Source organism: Scatophagus argus, chromosome 18 (assembly GCF_020382885.2).
Source record: "Scatophagus argus isolate fScaArg1 chromosome 18, fScaArg1.pri, whole genome shotgun sequence".
NCBI classification, from domain to species: Eukaryota; Metazoa; Chordata; class Actinopteri; family Scatophagidae; genus Scatophagus; species Scatophagus argus.
Genome location: NC_058510.1, coordinates 19,124,475 through 19,132,858, shown reverse-complemented (window position 1 = coordinate 19,132,858; position 8,384 = coordinate 19,124,475).

Sequence of the window (8,384 nt, the reverse complement as noted above, 5' to 3'; positions counted from 1 at the left end):
TATGCATTTTTTCGAGTGTATTCCATGATGACGGTATGTGTATGACACGCAAAATGACTGTTAAAAGTTATGCTTAAAACTAGTGTCTTCCTCTTCGCATCACCAGGCCATTAGCCCGTAAAGATCTATAGATTAGCCGCATCTTTGTTTAGGCCGCAGAGTTGAAGGTGTGGGAAAAAAGTAGTGGCTTATAGTCCGGAAAATACGGTAGATATCTTTGACATTGGCAGTTTTTTCTCACCACTGTTGCCAAGTACTTGCTCAAGGGGGAATGTTGGGTTCTCTATATTACAATTTAATTAAAGAGTTTGGTCTAGACCTGCTCTAATTGGAAAGTGTCATGAGATAACTTTTGTTGTGAATTGGTGCTATATAAATAAACTGAATTGGATTGAAAAAAAAAATTGAACCTGTTGTTGACATTCTGTTAATTTTTTGAATGTTTTTAAATAAAGTGCTGGCCATTGTTATGACTCAGAGTCATAATAATCATATTCAGTGTATTGTAAATTATTCTCTCCCCTGTCTTCTTTTCTGTTTTCAGAGCTACAGGAAGTCACGGTTCATTGGTGGGGACACAAATTTACGGCTCTTTAAAAATGGCACAGTGCGTGTCTGCTGTGGGACTCCTTTTTCTCCCAGGCTCCCAACGTGACCCTGCTGATCATGGTTTATGTGTGATTTTTGCTTGCACTGGGGGCAGCCGTGGCCTAGAGGTTGGAGAAGCGACTTGTGACTGGAGCCCCCCCCCCCCGAAAAATATACTGACAATAAAGGTTTCAAGTTCAAGTTTAAGTTTAAGAAGGTTTCGAGCTTGAGCTTTTTGTAAATACTATAAATAGTCCTGTCCAGTCCAGCTAACAGTACGTAGCAGGAAGCGCTTTTATTTTGCTCTCTTTTCTCCTGTTTTCTGGTTAGGCAGTTCTGGTCAGAGAATTGTATTTTCTTTTGCTTTATTTTGTAAATGAGGTAAGTTAGCTTTGGCAGAAACTAGTTTGTTTTGTTTGTTTTTTGGGCCATGCTCACCCTGACGCTTTTGATTTGTGACAAGAAAAATAAATCTACTTCATTTTGGACTGCATTGTGCTGTGAATTAGTCACTCTTTGGGAGTTGGAAAAAAAGGCGAGTTCATTTATGCTACGCTCAGGTTTCCCACTAAGCCGGGTGTAACACCATGTAAAATATGAATTGAACCTTTGATTCATTGATTGATATATAATTTGATGTTAGTTACAATAACACTGCAAAACTGCATGTGTTCCATCGTCAGTTAGTAGGGGGCAAACCATGAGCCACTGGGTCTATTTAAAAGCCCTGTTTCTCCCACTCTGAGAATGGTGTGCAGTTTTTCACTGTAGGGTAAGGTGAATGGTAAATTCATTAAACAGAAATTCATTTTGGGACATGCAACATGTAAGCACAAAATTTACATAATGAAGCTCCTAATGGAGTGAAATGTAAAAACCATATTGTCACACTCCACATTGCACAACAGACAGAAAAGAAGTAGGGCATGCATGGTTTAACACATTAATAATGTGAGTGTGTTTTATCTGACACACGTACACATACACATTGTATAAATGCCTGCAGGCCCCTCATTGCTGCCTTTCTTGGACTGACTCTACCACACTCACACAGAACCAGCATACTTGGCATTAGTTAATCTAGAACGTTTGTCGTCTGCCAGGCCAATGCCGTAGCCATGAAGAGTTCTTTCTTGGTGAATTATGAATCATCTCTCCACCTGAGGGATGCTCCATTAGCCCATATGTTCTGCTCAAAGCCTCCAAGAAAGGAGGCGAGAGAGGGACATAACAGCCGAATTGTTTGTAGAGGAATCAGCATTTTAATGGAGAGGATACATTATTCAACTGCTTTTCTGGTGAGGGAGTGTGCTACAGAGTGTAGTTAAGACTGTCTGAAATACGCAAGGCACAGGATTCTGATTCATTACTTTTCTCTGTCTCGTGCACAGTTTCATACCAGTGAAAATTACTAAATTAAATGTAAGTAATGCAATGTACTACAATGCAATGCATTATTAGAACACAAATTACTATCACTGATATTTTTCTCAAAACATTTCATCCAAACAATCTCTGTGTCGATATGCAAGTCTTTTTGGCTTAAACTCATCAATGTCAAAATAGTATTGATTGCATGGTGCAATGGCCGTAAAAAAATTACACCATCTGCATTTACACTGGTTCTGTCAGACTCGGACTCAGGCAGGACTCAGACGCGGAGCAGGTCAGGATAAGCGCAGACTTTATTAAGGACTTCCCAGGACAGAGTGAGAATAACCAAAAAGCTATAAAAATTACTGCTAAAGAGTGTCTCCTCTAAAAAGAGACACTCCGCTATGAAACCTAATATATCTCAAAGGAGATATAAAAGAAAAGGCTATGAAAAATAAGTAAAGAAAAGTGCTTCTGACCTAACGAACTAAAAATCACTCCAAAAGGAGGCAAGAACTATACTAGAAGAAATAACAAAGAACGAAAAATCACTCTTATACGAGGAATACCTAACTGAGAAAATATATAATCAAAAAGGAAACCAAAATCACTCCTACAGAGGAAAAAGAAACAAAACTCTATCTAGATCCTAAACTAAGCTAATCTACACTATACTACAATAAAAAGTCACTCTATTAGAGGGCAAAACAGGAACAGAAAACAAGGCTACGACAAGACTAAGGCTGTGGCTGAGGAAAAGCTGGAGTGATCGCATAAGGACGAAACACACTGGCACGAGACAAGGGAAACGCAGACTATTTGAACACATGGAGGTAATGGGGAACAGGTGGATACAATCAGGTAATCGGGGAGACAATCAGAACGGAGGCCACATGAGGAGGGGCAACTGACCTTAAACGAGAGGAGAGTTATAAAACAGGAAATGACGAGACATAAACCCAAAACAAGACAATACCTCGCCGTGGTGTGACAAGTTCCCTATAAGCAGCGCTGTCACTCCGCACACGCACGGCATGTAGGACACCAAGAGCCTGCAGGGGCAGCACCAAAAAATCAGGCTTGTGAAAAAATGATGTGATGAAAAAATCATCACAATAGGCTAGGTATTAGTAACAATATATATGTATATAATATGTGTAAAGCATGTTAATATGCATAAGCAATACAAAAGCAAGAGAAAAAGGTGACTCTCCTTTGCGGCCCTCTCTCCAGTCTCCTCCTGGTGTCCCCCTCTCCCACCTCCTGGTGGTCTGTTCGATTATGCCTCATGATGCTCCCACGTCGCTTGCAGGTAAGGCAGTGTTTTAAATAAAAAATGTTCATTTTGTAGCCTTTGCATGCATGTCTATGCTCATGGCACTGGCATGATGCCAGGCAATACTGCTACTACCGTCAACAAACGGTTACAAACAATTACCCTATTAGCCAAGTTTACTTCGCATGATACTGCATTTCAGGATATCTATAAAGAAGCATATTTATTTATGTGTTTGCCCTCTCATTTACACATAAATGTTCACGTCGGTTTTCAGGTTCATAGGCCAAGGGCGACATCTGTCGGTGAAACTGTAATATGAAAAGAATCAATCTTACAGTTATGTAGATTTTCCCCCTTTGTATTCATATCAAATTATGTTCAGAATTTTTATATTGTCCCTTATGAAACCTCTATAAATTTAAACTAGAGTTTTGAACTTTGAAATGTACCAGTGATTTACATAAACATAGATAAATATAATTAATATGCAAATTCTTTTGTACTATGGTTCAAAACTGTACTTCAGTAGAATCCCAGTAGAATCTTCAGTAGAATATTTTGTTTTGTATTTCTGAATGCAGGGTCAATGCTTAAATATGTGCAAGGAGGAACTCAAGGCCAAGGGGAAGACTTCGATAATCAACCATCCACTTTGTACATTGTACAGAGAGGTCCTTTTAAAGTCAGCTCTGATTTTAATTTTCCAAAGGGACCCGAAGGAAGAGCGTTTCATACCAGCCTCCAGTTCAAAATTCTTCCCGATGGAGAAAAAGTTCACAGGAGCTGGTTAGTGTACTCTCCACAGAACAATGCTGTGTTCTGCTTTGCATGCAAGCTTTTCAGCACAAAGGATATAAAGCTGACTGCAGAGGGCTACAGTGATTGGTCTGACATCAACACCTGTTTGAGGGGTCATGAGCGTAGCCAAGACCACACACAGTGCATGCTGAAGTGGAGAGAACTGGACACGCAGCTAAAGAAGGGCATGGCAGTAGATCAACAACAATATTCTCAAATACTAGCTCTCAATCACTCTCTCACTGGCTTCAAGAAATTTGTCTTTTAGGGGCTCTTCTGACTGTCTTTATGAGCCAGACAATGGCAACTTCTTGAAGAAAGTAGAGCTTATGGCAACATATGACTCTGTAATGGAAAATCACTTGGCCAAAAAAAAAAAGATGAAAGTTCCCACACACATTACCTCAGCCCTGAGACACCAGGAAACTCTATCCTGCAAAAGAAAAAGAACCCCACTGAGGGAAGAGGCAAAGAAGGCGAATGGGGACAGTGACAGAAACCAAGGTAAGACAAGAACGGATGGGCAGTCACTTGATGGATAGAGCTCTGGCATTGTGTTGAATTCTGTTACCATATAGATATGTTACCACCAGGACCTGAAAGGATGATGAGTGAGTAAGAAGTAAGTAATCTGTCTACTGATTGTTTGACTGTCTTTTTCACAGTGATGATAACAGATTCTTTTCTGTTTGTTTTCTGTTGTTCGGCAGGGTTTTGTTTGTTGTTTTTGCAGCCAGTTGCCAGGCAGAAAACATTTCTTTTTGTTCATGTTTCTGTCAAGGAAATGTCATACTGATAAAGAGCACAGGTTACATGGCTTGTCCATGAGACAAGAATCTGTCTGCTTCTTCATTGGCGTCAAAGGAGAAAACATCTCACATAGATCTTTATCATTATTTTTTTTTAAATACAGAAAGTACAAAAACGTATTTGACAGACAGACACAGCGTGTGAACTACATAATGGCAAAACATCTCAAGGACACAATCAAAGGTACCTTGTGGAGGTTTTCATCATCATGGAGCAATGTTTTTACCAGTGGGTCCCTCTTTTATGTATGTGGGTTATGCAATACACACCATTGGTTTCACAATGTTTTCATTAAATGACAGGATCAGTTTCTTAGAAAAATCTTTCTTTCCGTTCGTTGTGGGAAATGAAATGTATTTAGTATATTTGTTAGATCACACATATAGACACAATGTGTTGACATGAGAGTGAATGTAAACATAACATTACCTTTGACAACAATGACTCTGCATGGAGGGGAAAGGGATTAAATCATCTGTTTCACGTGAGGACTGTTCACACACTGATAACCCTTCACTAACTTTTTGTTCATTGCTCCTGAATTTGTTTGGTTTTTTTTTCATTTGTTTTTTTTGTTTTCGGTTGTTTGGTTTTTCTATCAATCCTTTGGTATGTGAGTTTGATCCTAGCCTTGGAAAGACATCACCATTATCAGCAGAATAATCAACACACTGAAAATAATATTCTTTTCAAAATAATGTGATTTGAAAACTGTACATGTTAGCTTTTAGGAGATTCTGTAGAAAGTTCTGGTTGTAATCCTTACTGCAGCATTAGGTTGTTATGTATCACAAATTATACATCAGTGTTACTTGGGTTGATTGCAGTGGTTTACAGTATTATGTAACCCTTTGCAGCAGTGCAGCTTCAGAGGTCTACTGTATTGACACTGTGTTGCATCATGGGGTAACATTGCAAAAATGAAGATATTCAACTCAACATGCCTTCATTATCAACATATTGCAAAACAGAACGGAAATAAAGACGTAATTTAATATAATTCGATACATGTTAAGGCATCACTGCACACTTCACTATACATGTGTCAAAACAGTGAGTGCATTCCAACACTCTACAAGCGGTGATTATGCTTCAAAGATCCCTTTCCTCTCTGCTCCTCTTTCAAAGTAAAAGCTTTGTAGAGCAGTTAAAGCAATGCTGATGTTAAAGTGATGCAACACATCACTTTTAGTAGACGTCACAGTGTGTTTAGAATGATACTCACTATGGACAAAATTATTGGGACACCTGACCATTACACCAACAGGGACTTTAATAACGTTGCACTCTAAATACATAGACATCTTTGCACCTATAACAGCTTCCACTCTTCTGGGAAGGCTTTCCATAAGATTCTTCCATTTTATATTTCTGTGGGATTTTTTTTTTCATGCAGTGTAGCATTTGTGAGGTCAGGCACTAATGAAAGGGCATATAATCTCCATTCCAGTTCATCCCAAAGATGTTCAATGGGTTTTGAGGTCAGGGCTCTGTGAGAGGCCAGTCAGGTTCTTCCACACCAAACTCATCCAAACATGTCTTTATGAATCTTGCTTTGTGTAATGGGAGACAGTCATGCTGGAATAGACCGAACTGTTGCCACAAAGTGGGAAGCATAACATTGTCCAAAATGTCTTGGCATGCTGAAGCATTAAGATTCCCCTTCACTGGAAGTAAGGGGCCGAGTCCAATCCCTGAAAAACGTCCCCATCCCAATACTTTTTGTCTATATCCTGTTGAATATGGATTATACATAAATATAAGTACATATATAAGGGAAATAATGAAGTCATAATGAGGTAATATTTCATATAAACAGCTCAGTAAATGAATTAACAAACCATTATCTACCAGAAATATCAATGAAATGTTCAAATCATTAAAATGCCTCACAAACATGGTTTCACTTTCACACCTTCACAATTATGCAGACGGCAGTGACCCCAGAATCTTCTGGGGATTCTAGAAACCCAGATTCTTAAGATAAAATGACTATTGTAACATGCAGAGGTCAAACCACAAAACACAGACAAGATAATTGGGATACCTTATCATCATTACTGGTGTGGAGTTGGCCCCCCTTCTGCAGCTGTGGTAGCTTCTGCTCTTCTGGGAAGGCTTTCCACTGGATTTTGGAGTTTTCACTCATTCATGCAGTGGAGTGTTTAGTGGGGTCAGGCACTGGTCTTGGATGGGGTAGCCTGGCTGTCTGCGTTCCAGTCCATCCCAGACTCATCCAGAAATATTTTTGGACAACAATGTAGCTCTTGGCTCAGAGGAAGCAAGGTACAGTATATTAGGCTTTAGATAACACACTTGGTGGTGGTTTGGGTCTTTTCGTGGGATTTGTTAACATTAAGAACGACATACTATGCCAACAAACTGTGCCTTTGTATTTTTACTAATTATGAGAACAAGTTTCAACCCTAATATACAAATAATAATAATAAAAAGACATTTAATAATGTTTCTCTCTACAGGGACTTCCATGCAGGGCACAGCAGTCATCAACACACTTAAGATCAGTGTAGTGCTCTGCTCTATGTACACGCACAAACACATGTTCTCTCCATCTTCTTCTCCCTCACTTGTATTCCCTTCTGCATTAGGAAAAAAGCATATCTGGAAGGCTTAATTTTCGAGGGACTGCTTTATTTAAAGAACTCTCTTTTAATTTTTAATGTTGTTAAAGTGCGTAGGATAACTGCACAGTTCTCACCATGCAGTGAGAGAGAAATAGTAGTATAGTCATTTTGTACTTAATGCTTAATAAAAAGCATTTTGAAGAGGTGATTTCCACTTGCACACAAATTTCGCATACTATGTGGAAACCACTGGCCTTGTGACAGAAATTGTTGCAAAAGGTTTTGGTTCATAATTCTAACTACCCATTTTTATGAAAATGGTTTGATTGGTATGGAATTTGAAGACTTACGTAAGCAATATATTTTTGCTGAGCCCTTCTGACAAGCATTCTACATTGCAAAATTAATCTACTTACTTAAAGCTGCGCTAATAATATTTTTTTCATATTAACATTGCATCAAATCAGTGAGTAATTTAAAACAGCAGCTCTGTAACTCCGCAACTCTGCTGTGCTAACTAGTATTCCAATAAAATATGTTGTTTGACAAGATAAAGCTTAACTTAAAGTCAATATAATGGATTTTTTCAGAGATATCAGTTGCATCAGCTATCACTTAGGTTTAGACACAAGAACCAAGAACCTTTTAACCACAAGTTGTGGTTAAAAGAAACTAATGTTGATTGTCAGTAGGACACGAGGAGCGATGTCAGGTGTTCGGGTCACATCTCGCTTTGTTTTGACCCATCCATTCGTGCTGCAGGGCCAGCAAGGATATAACAATGTCTTATTTTTGGCAAAACTTTTTTAAAAAATTTAATAAAGCCCCATAATATTACATTAAAAACTAACTTGTTACAGCATTACCCACCGAGAGAAGTGACTTTGAGGCTCTTTCGCATCACCAAAATTAAAATCCCTTTGTGATTCAGCGTCAGCTGGGAGATGTGT